The following is an 11,102-nucleotide window of genomic DNA, read 5'->3' as shown; positions in this document are numbered from 1 at the left end:
GTGTGTGTGTGTGTGTGTGTGTGTGTGAATATTCATGCATTTTTCTATTCTGCAAATCCTCATTGTGCACGTTAAAATGCCTGACACCAACCTCGTGTGTTGGTTTCCATATGGATCTGACCCAGGGAATATCTGCTGAATCAGTAGCTCTGAGTTAAATCAGGAAATTCACCAAAAGTAGGAATCACAGTATTAGTCAGGGTCTCGAAAAATAAAAAAAATAAAAATACAAAGTAAAAAGTGTGTCCCAAGGACAGGATCCTCTGATCTTCTCCCCTTGTGAAACGCTCTGCTCCATCTTCAAAGCTCAGAGCACACCAGCGGTAGCTGTTTGTTCCTTCAGCATGGTGCAGTCGGCTTCTTCAGGGAAAAAAAAAAAAAGAGTCTGCGTCATGTCATGTCGAAGTCCGATTCTGTTCTCCTGTGGCCCTCCACGTGGTTAGCCCAGAAAAGGGGCTGGCTCTGTGACAACCACGGCTGCTGCAGGGGCAGGTGTGTGTGGCTCCCACAGATGCGAACTTGGAAAAGCACTCTATGTGCAAGAGCGCAGAGGGAGGAAGCACAGCTCCTACCCTCCTGGGGCTTTCCTTGTACCCCAGCCATGAGAATCTTGATCTGTGTGGCTCCTTTCCTTGGAGAGCGAAGACTACATTTCAGAATCTGTTGTATCCAAGTATCTGGGAAAGAAGGTAGGTGGCATTTCTCTTCCCATTCTGCAGCTGGGCACAGCGAATCCTAAGGAAGTGACCTGCTGAAGGGCACACAGAAGTCAGAGCATCAGAAAATGAAATGATCACAGATTGTTGTTGTGTGCCGGGCAGTTTAAACTGCAAAGGAAGAAAACATTTTTGTGGGCTTACGTAAAAAGAAGTGCGTCGCTGAGTTTCTCAGTTTCATCTATTCAGCAAGTGTGTGCCAGGCGCTATTCTAGGCAATGAGGAGAGAGCAGCGAACAAAACAAAACTGCCTAGGAGCTTACATCTAGGGAGGAGAGCCAGACAATACATTTAAAAAAAAATATGAAATGGGTTTGGTGAAAAGAGCTATGAAGAAAATGAAAACATAGTTGGGGGATGGAGAGTACCGGGAGGGGACGGTTCTGAGGAGGTGATCTTTGAATAGAATTCTGGATAAAGCAAAAGATCGAGGTCTGTGGCCACATCCGGGACTCCGAGGAGGGAGCAATGAGAAGAAAGGGCCTGTGCTAAGAAGGTGCTTGGCGAGGGTGAGGATTAGCACATGGAGTAGCGTGACTGAAGCTAAGAGACTGGGGCAGAGTCGGGGAGCTGTGGCCAGCAAGGCAGCCAGGAGCCCGGATGTGGACTTTGGCTTTGAACTGAGGGAGACAGGGAGCTGTTTGTGGGTTTCAAATAAAGGACTGCCATGCCCTGGCATCAGTGTTAATAGGATCCCTGGGCTGGTGTGGAGGAGCAAGTACAAAATCCAGGGAGCAGTCAGGAAACTGTTGCAATCTTCTGAATGAGTCCTGGGAGACTGAGATGTGGGTAGTGGTGGAGGTGCGGCCGGGGCGTCAGAGCCAGCATTTGTTTTGAATGTGAAGTCAACAGGACTTGCTGAAAGACTGCATGTGGGGAATTAGAGAAGGAGAGGCTTACTAATCAGATCATGGGAGGGAGTCTCAAGTCCCCTGCAGCTTATTATTTATTATTCCAGGATACCCGTCAGGGCCGAGGAAAACCCCCTTGTCTTGGACACTCTGCCTTTGCCTGCCCTGCACAAGGTGACTGTCTCTGGAGCGTCAGTGCTGCCAGTGAACAGATAGGGCAGATGAGGGGCCACCTCTAACCCTCAGTGTCTCAGCTGTGAGTTAGAGATGATCACTGGGCTCTGCCCACCTCAAACGTGTTGAATAAAACTGTGGTGTCTGGGCAGTGCAGGCATGGGACTGACAGTAACACCCTCAACACCTCTGGAGTGAAGGTGATGAGTCAGTGCAGTTGCTGTTGGGTGTATCATTAACAGACTCCGGGAATCTCCCCACTTAACAATCTCCCCTCAGTGACTTGTCATGGCGAAAGAATTTCACAGTCAACCTGATTCCTTTCTGTTAAGGCTCTGTAGACCCCAGATGTACACCCTTCTTTAAAACAGAAGCTAAATTGAGCTACTGTCAATCATTGGTCGCTGTGGGTGATCTTACGATTGCTTCCCTACCATGTGCGAACTGAAGTCTGAAAGGGAAGGATGACTGGGGGGCACGGAAGGCAGCAGTCGAGGGGTGGCTCAGGAAGCTGTGCATAGACCGGAGAGGACCCCTGGGGATCCTCCAGCCATCAACTGTCTGCTGCAGGCGCTGGCCAGCTGGACCGCAGGTCATGGTGTGTTTCTCACCCCTAATAAAAAGGAGGTTCTAAGGGAAGCGCCTTGATACCGTGGGAGCCAGTAGCCACAGTCAGACGCTTCAGAAAAAGACTGTGCCCGTGGGGACTCACAGACCTCTGGGCCTCTCTGGCTTGCTGTGGTTAAACAACATCATCCCGAGCTCATCCCACACTGGACTAACTGTGGGTGTCCCTGCCTCAACTCTGCCTTTTAAAGAGTCCCTTTCCCCCGATATATTCCTTGAAGCACCTAGAGGGCTGATGTGTGGCTGGAGATAATTCTGTTGAGAGTGTCCCCACAGCAGCAGGAGCCTCGGAACCAGACTTCCACAAAGATGCCCTCAGGGTGGAGCTCTGTCCCCGTCCGCATTGCCACCCTAGTCCCTACCACCTGGAGGTCCTCCAGGCCAATGCTGGTGAATGTGGAACACCTGCATGTTATCCTCAGCTGGACACGCAGAGCAGGATGGGAACATTCAGCTAGTGCCCCAGAGGAGCCGTGCTCCATCTCAGGTGACCCAGTGACTCCTGGAAGGGCTTCCTCCTGGAGGCATGGGCCTCCAAGCAGGGCGAATGTCGTCCTGATGTGAGCACCCTACACATGCAATACTCCCCCCACACCCACCAAGGACAATTCTGTCGTCTTCGCAGCCATCATCACCACCTCGAGGAGAGTCCTCTGTGCAGCCATGCCAGCATAACCGTGCGTCAAAGTCAGAGGACTTAATTCCTAGAGTAACGGCCATGGTCCCCTCAGCTCAAGGTCCCATTGTGGAGCTGTTTGAGCCCCAGTGAGTTACTTCCTCAGATAGGGGTTTGCAGTGCACTGCATGGCACGATTTCCATCTTTCCTCTGGAGGTTCCTAAACCCTGTTGAAAATCAGGAGGTACAAATGGCTGCCCTGGGGAGCCGTGGGGCTGGAGCTGCCACAGTCACTTTGATATCCTACACCGTGTCTGAGCCTTTTCCCTCCCCTACCCGTGAAGGGAACCAAGAATACATCCACAAAGAGATTAAACCTTCTGCTCTCATGACTTCACAGCTCTACCCAAGTAACATTTGTGGCTGATTGAATGCAAGAAGTGTTAGGCTGGTCGTGCTGGTTAGCTGGGCGTTCCTAAGTAGCATTCAAAATTCCTGCTCTTGTACACCCTGACGGGCAGCAGTTGATGGCTCCCTTTTACCCACATCAGAGACCCCGACTGAGTTTCCAGTCGTGACTGCATCCTGGTTGTTAAGAGACCCCTGCCTGTGCTCTTACCGTGGAATGTGTTTCCAGTGCTGCACGGGGAGGCTCACACTCCCAGCCAGGGGAGGGCCTCGCTGAGGAGGCAGGCTGTGGACGGCAGGGCCCAGTGCCTTTCCCTATGTAACACGGGTCTCAGCCTGTGTGGGCTGCCATGCGGAAGTGCCCTAGCCTGGCTGACATGGATGTGCTGATGTGTTACCCACAGTACAGGAGGCTGGAGAGACCATGGTCAAGGTGCTGGCAGATGTAGGGGGAAAGGGTAGTCTGCTTCACAGCCAGCTGGCTTCTTGCCACGTCCTCAGGTGACAAGAGAAGTCACAGGGCTCTGCAGAGTCTCTCTCACAAGGGCGCTAATCCTGTTCAGGGGCCTCCACCCTCCTGACCTGATTGCCCACCAGAGGCCCCACTTTCTAACATGTAGTTTTGTGGAGACATGTACAGTCTATAGCAACACACGTTGTGAGATACTTCTCTGGAAAAGTCATTTCTCTTCACCAGAGAAAGTAGAAAAGTATAGAAAAATAAGTAGAAAAAAAATTCACCATCACCCTCTTCCCATAAATAGCCACAGTCAATATTTTAATGCATTCTCTGTGCTGCTCTTAAACATGAATTAATAAAGTAACAATTTAATACAAAAGCAGTAAATTCATGAAGATGTACTAAAAATGAAGTCAACATTACTATGTGTATGCATATGTGTTTATATATATAAATGCAGAAAAAACACATTTTGTATATGTTTTCCTATACTGATAGAAAATCATGGTTTTTGATGGCAGCATTCTATCTTATGAATTGAATATAATTAATTTAACCATTCTACTAATTAAAAGTAAAGTAGCTTGCAATTCTTATTATTACTACATTGCTTCTCATTTCCTTAGGACATTCCTAGGGGTAGAAAAATCTTTCATAAGAGATACACACACACACATACACACGGGAACTTCAAAAGTAATATTGGAGTATGCATATTATGGAAATGCAAAAGATGCAAAATATGGAAATGCCTATTATGAAGTAATGCATATTATGAAATGCATATTATGAAGTTATGCATATTATGTATTTCAAATATTTTGCACCAAAATAAACATCATTTAATTTCATTTTCCTAGAAGCTTTTTCTGAAGCCAGTGTGCACATGTGTGTGTGTGTGTGCGCGCGTGTGCATTGGCATTGTTATTGTTTGAATGTGTGAAGTAGCCAGAGCCCATCCAGATAGCTTGTATAGTTTGGAACGCACCATGTTCCAGGTGCATGGCTGTGTTGTGGCAGAGGAAGGTGCTTCCGGTTCCACTGCAGCTCTTGCTTGTGAGAGGAGGAACCCAGAGACCCAGTTCCTAATATTTTTTGCCTTAAAACTGCTGCTTAACCTTGCCAAGGCAGTGAACCTTTTCATGTCTGGGTTACTTGTCTGCAAAATGAGGATGCTGTCGTCTGCTTTGTAAACTATAAAGCACTATGCAAAGGTGATGCGGTTACGCAGCTCAAGTGAATTAATTGGTGCTTTGGTGTCAGGCTTCTGGCCTTAAATCCAGGGTCTCTCATTCATTTCTTATTATGGCATAACTTGGGCAAATTATTTGCCTTCTCTTTTCCTTAGCTTCCTCATCTATAAAATGAATAGCAAAAGCAGCCACCTCACCTGTGAGAACTAGACAAGGTGGTGCTACATAGGAGGAGCATGTTACTATTATTATCATTGCTACTCATTATTAAGCGGTGCACTCAGACTTGGTGTGACATGGTTGAGAAGTCACTGACTTCCTGTTGAGTGTTCTTAAAGCACCAATGGTATCAGCATGTCTCTATCATGTCAGTGTAACTTTAATCAAAATACCAAAGTAGTTTTAATCAAAACGCCAAATCAAATTAGTCAAGTCAGCATTTTGCAAGGTCTGTCAAGTTCAAGAGTCAAGGTCTGCAGGGTGTGCCCCAGGGACCTTTGCTGGGAGGTAGGCTGCCAGTAGGAGCAGTGAGGGCCAGAGGAAGTGTCAGAGCCCCAACACAAATACCTTTGCTTTTATAGAAAGAATTGTCAGCTGAAAAACTAAACCATTCCTTCTTCCTGGGTACACAGGAGATGTCCTTTCTCAGGTCCAGGCAGTTAACTGTTACTGTGTGGTTGCTTCTGGGCTACATGGTATCTATTCCAGCCACCAGATTGTGCCGTGCAACCTGAAAGCAACCATGGGCAACGCTTAAGCAAACAGGTATGATGTATTCCAATAAAACCCTGCAAATCCATGCCGTAGCCAACCCCTGGACGAGAGCGTGGTGTGACAAGGGACAGTTGTATGATGTGGCTGGAAGGCAGAAGAGAGCCCAGTGGGAAGGGCCTTGTGGATCTGAGCACCAAGCGTGGATTCGCCCAGCAGCAGAGGAAGCTGACAGGGCTTTCAGAAAGGGGTGTGGTTTGTTCTCCATGAGCCCACTTCTCAGAAGATCGGTATTTCAGCTTTCACTTGCCGGCTGAACCACTGATGCATCTTATTACTTCCGCTAGAAATTCTCCTCCTCGGGAAATGAAAAGCAAGCCCCTGACTGCGACAGCGTCATCAGGGACAGAGTGGCAGGCAGACCCCAGGGGGCTTCACTACGTGCCGTTTGCAACTTTGGTGAATTTGCCATGGCCTTGGCTGTAAACCACAGCCTAGCCAGATCAGAAACCCGAATCTGTCAGCTCACCATCCTGCTCTTCCTGTTCAGGTGATTAACATATTCAGTCAAAAGCTCAACTTAGCCATTTTCAGCAAAATATCATTGCTACATGCATGCAGCCTGTTCTAGCCTCATAGACAAACTTAACCTTGGAACCACACTAACAGGGACGTAAATGCTTAGCGTTTACTAACAGCAATGTCGAGCCACGGTGTGAAGCATTTAATCCTCACGGCAAGCCTAGCGCGGAGGAACTGCTTTATAGATCAAGTCAGAGGTTATGTGAGTGATGGAGATGAGGGCTGAGCCTACATGACCTGGACCGGAACCTGAGCTCCTAACCTCCACATAAAACACAAAACCTATTCAGAAGGTTGCTGGTCCACCTCGTGTCCAGAGAAAAGGAAGGCAAGTGAATCTGACTGTGATGTCATCGGGCTGGCCTGGCACAGCCGTCTCACAGCAGAACAGTTCACCAGTAAGCACTCAGCTCATAAAGGCTTTTGCTTGCAGCTCTATCTCCCTCCATTCTGGTGCTGGCTTGTCCCTCTAGGTTAGGAACTCCCGAATGCTGTTATCGCCTGGGTGGTGTGGAAAAGGCCCCACCTAGGTTCGTTTGGCCAGCTCTTTTCTTCTGCTTCTTACCCTATTTGCCATTCTGCCCTGTGGAGATGACTAGATGGCTGTTGATCCATTCTGTGTGAATTTCATCATTAACCTCTGAGGGTAATTCCCTGTGTACCCACCCCCATGCACACACACGCCGCCAGGGTCAGGGCAGTCCCCAGCGTGGCTGCTGACTGATGCACACTGCTACAGCCAAGTGCTTCCAAATCTGTGTTTCTTCACTGGCAGAAAGCACGCTGATCTGGGAGTGCTGTGGTCAGGAAGAAGGCAGTTTGTCCCACCGAGTAATGAAATCCTAGCCTCTTACTGACCGTGGGAGCCCGGCTCTTCCCTGAGCATTCAAACATGGGAGTGATGGCTCAAGTACCAGGGGCCCCACCATCCTGTGGGAGACCTGTGAGTTCTAGGCTCCTGGCTTCAGCACGGCCCAGCCCGGGCTGTTCTGTGCATTTGGGAAGTGAACCAGTAGATGGAAGGTCAGTCTCTCCTTCTCCCTCTCCCCCTCCCTCTCTCTCTCCCTTTCCTTTTCCATCTCCCACCTCTCTCAAATAAATAGAGATTTTTTGAAAATAGAACTTGACTAATTTATATCTGTGAGACAGGATTTGACACTAAATATCATACCATATAGTCTTAATAAAAATTGTTTTTTCCAAAAGTGATGCTTAGATGATCAGAAGAGTTACCATGTGGGAGTTTAAAAAGGAATCAGTGGAACCTTGACAACCAAATCCTTTGAACTTGACCTTCCCTTGGCCTCTGACTACCCTTGACACAATCTGAATAACCTTTACCTTCTTACCTAGAATGAAGCTTATGTGTTCTTTATAAAACAAACATTAAGGATATAACTCATACTTTATTATTTTAGCTGATTTTCATTAATGTATCAATGTTCCAAAGAAAATAGAAAGCATATGTTGGTTGTTGATGTATTTTTATAATTACTATCAACATATAATTCACATGAAATAGACTTTACCATTTTAAAAAGTACAATTCAGTGGGTTTTCATATATTCTTGATTTTTTACAACCATCCCCACTAATTCCAGAGCATGTCAATCATCCGAACAATATACCCTGTGCTTTTTTTTTTTTTTTTTTTTTTTGACAGGCAGAGTTAGACAGAGAGAGACACACACAGAGAAAGGTCTTCCTTCCATTGGTTCACCCCCCAAATGGCTGCTACGACCGGCGCACTGCACCAATCCGAAGCCAGGAGCCAAGTGCTTCCTCCTGGTCTCCCATACGGGTGCAGGGCACAAGGACTTGGGCCATCCTCCACTGCCTTCCTGGGCCACAGCAAAGAGCTAGACTGGAAGAGGAGCAACCAGGACAGAACCGGTGCTCCAACTGGGACTAGAACCCAGGGTGCCAGCACCGCAGGCAGAAGATTAGCCTAGTAAGCCGGGGCGCCAGCCTACCCTGTGCTTCTTAGTAATTACTCCGAATTCCCCTTTCTCCCAACCCTCTGACAGCCATTAATCAACTTTTTATCTCTAAGGATTTGCCAGTTGTGGATATTTCTATTTTTTAAAGATTTATTTATTTATTTATTTCAAAGCCATAATTGGAGGGAGAGACAGCAAGATCTTCTATCTGCTGGTTCACTCCCCAAATGGCCACTTCTAGGGCTGGGCCAGGCTGAAGCCAGGAGCCAGGAGCTTCTTCCAGGTCTCCCACCCAAGGACGTGGGCCATCCTCCACTGCTTTCCCAGGCTCATTAGCAGGGAGCTGGATTGGAAGTGGAGCAGCTGGTAATCAAACCAGTGCCCATAGGGGATGCTAGCACTAAAGATGGCAGCTTAACCCACTGTGCCACAGCACTACCCCCAGATATTTCATACAAATGGAGTCACACAGCACGTGGTCTTTTGTGTCTGGCTTCTTTCATATAACAATTTGTTAAAGGTTTGCCTACGTTGTAGCACAAGGCAGTTGGTACTTGCTATGGCTGAGTAATATTCCTGTGCCAGGATCTATCATGTTTCATTTAGCTATGCATCCACTGATGCACATTTAGGTTGAAGCCAACTGGGGGCTATTATGGAAAATGCTATTATGGACATGGATGTATAAGTTTTTGTGTGGACCAATGTTTCACTTAAATGTATATCTGTTTCCAATAGTTAAATTATTGGGTCACAAAATAACTGTTTAACTTTTTTAAGAAATAGCCAAATTGTTGGTTGTTTTTTTTTTTTTTGACAGGCAGAGTGGACAGTGAGAGAGAGAGACAGAGAGAAAGGTCTTCCTTTGCCGTTGGTTCACCCTCCAATGGCCACCACGGCCAGCATGCTGCGGCCGGCGCACCACGCTGATCCAAAAGCAGGAGCCAGGTGCTTCTCCTGGTCTCCCATGGGGTGCAGGGCCCAAGCACTTGGGCCATCCTCCACTGCACTCCCTGGCCACAGCAGAGAGCTGGCCTGGAAGAGGGACAACCGGGACAGAATCCGGTGCCCTGACCGGGACTAGAACCCGGTGTGCCAGTGCCGCAAGGCGGAGGATTAGCCTAGTGAGCCAAGGCGCCGGCCGAAATAGCCAAATTGTTTTCCACAGTGGCTGAACTATTTCATAATTGCATCAGCAATGTGAGAGTTCTAGTTTCTCCACATCGTCATCAATACTTGTTGTTTTCCTTTTTAAAAAAATTCTAGTTGTCCCAGTATATGTGAAACGCTACTGCCTACATTTTTTATTTGTATTTCCCTAATGACATGGAACATCTTTTATGTGTATATTTTATTTTTTTAAAAAAAGATTTATTTATTTATTTGAAAGGCAAAGTTACAAAGAGAGAAAGAGGGAGAGAAGTTTGTAATTTTGATGAAGTCTGGTTTATTTTTGCCCTAGTTCCTTGTGCCTTTGGTATCATATCCAAAAAACTATTGCCTGACCCAAGGTTATAGAGACTTACAAGTATGTTTTCTTCTAAGATTTTTGTAATTTTAGTTGTTTATTAATGTATATTTGTTTGTTTGAAAGGCAGAGTGGCGTAGAAAGAGGGAGTGAAAGAGAAAGAGATGCTATCCACAGGTCACTACACCTAATGACTGCAATAGCCAAGGCTGGGCCAGGCTGATGCTAGAAGTCAGGATCTCCATCTGGGGCTCCCACATGGTGGCATGAACCCAAGCACTTGAGCCATCATCTGCTGCCTCCAAGGCACATTGGCAGAGAGCTGAATTGGAAGCAGAGTAGCCGGGACTTCTACTGGCATTCTGACATGGGACGCTGGTGTCACAAGCAGCATTTCTAACAGGATGTACCACAATGCCCACAGCTCTCAGATTTAAGTTTTTAATCCAGTTGTGTTCATTTTTAAATAATCTGTTGCATGTGGCTGTCCAGTTGTCCCAGAACCATTTGTTTGAATGTTCTTTCCCACTGAATAGTCTTGACATTCTTGTGGAAAATCATAGAGGGGGTCTACACTCTCAATTCTAGTCCATTGAGCTAAACACATATCCTTCAGCAAGTTCACATTGTCTTGCACACTGCAGTTTTGAAGCAAGTTTTGAAATTGAGAAGTCTGGGTCCTCCAACTTCATTCTTTCTAAATATTGTTTTGTTATTTTGAGTTGATAACCTTTAAAAAATCAAGTTGAAAATAAAGCAGCAAGTCTAGAGGAATACAATTCCAAGAGAGCCCTGTGACTTGTGCTTGGTGTATAGGAGGTGCTTTTGAAAATGTTTATTGCATGAAACGGGTTGATTTCATCTCTAGTCTAACTCTGAATGCCAAAGTCATTTTTCCTTTGGAGCCTTTCTTCACTCTTTTCTCCTTTTTAAGAAAACCAGTAACTCCCTCATTCACAACTTGCCTGTCCATCAGAGTACCTGCAACACAGGTTTGTGTGTGTAGACACCATTGGACTCTAATGCCGTAAAGGACTGGCAATAATTCTGATTCAGCTCTGGATCCCCAAAGCCATGTCCTCAAAGGACTAATACTCATACATTTTTGTTGGAGAGAGAGAAGAGAGTAATAGAGACAGCATATGGTAAAGAAAAGGGAAAGAGAAGGATAGAAGAAACTCTGAAGGCTTATCATGCGTTTACAATGTTGCCAGCATTGTCTCAGAGACATGTCATCGCTCCCTCCACACCTTCCTGTGTATTCCAACATTCTCCTGTTTCAGTCCTTCTGGGGCTGCTTTTCAACAACAGATTTTTTTTTCTCATGGTTCTAGAGATCAGGATGTCCAGGATGA

General features: G+C 46.5%; 1 protein-coding gene across 2 annotated transcripts in view; it reads left to right on the top strand.

Annotated features, from left to right (window-relative positions):
- The first annotated feature begins 260 nt into the window (after window positions 1–260).
- NR3C1 (nuclear receptor subfamily 3 group C member 1) overlaps window positions 261–11,102 on the top strand; it is a 133,905-nt gene continuing 123,063 nt past the window's right edge. For both annotated transcript variants that reach the window (XM_070074975.2, XM_070074969.2), the window contains exon 1: window positions 261–689. The gene's annotated coding sequence lies outside the window, so the exon portion shown is untranslated. The remainder of the gene's footprint in view (window positions 690–11,102) is intronic.

Source organism: Oryctolagus cuniculus, chromosome 6 (genome assembly GCF_051225735.1).
Source record: "Oryctolagus cuniculus isolate XC-2025 breed Fujian yellow rabbit chromosome 6, ASM5122573v1, whole genome shotgun sequence".
In the NCBI taxonomy this organism is placed as follows: Eukaryota; Metazoa; Chordata; class Mammalia; order Lagomorpha; family Leporidae; genus Oryctolagus; species Oryctolagus cuniculus.
This window is presented reverse-complemented; position numbering and strand designations above follow the sequence as displayed.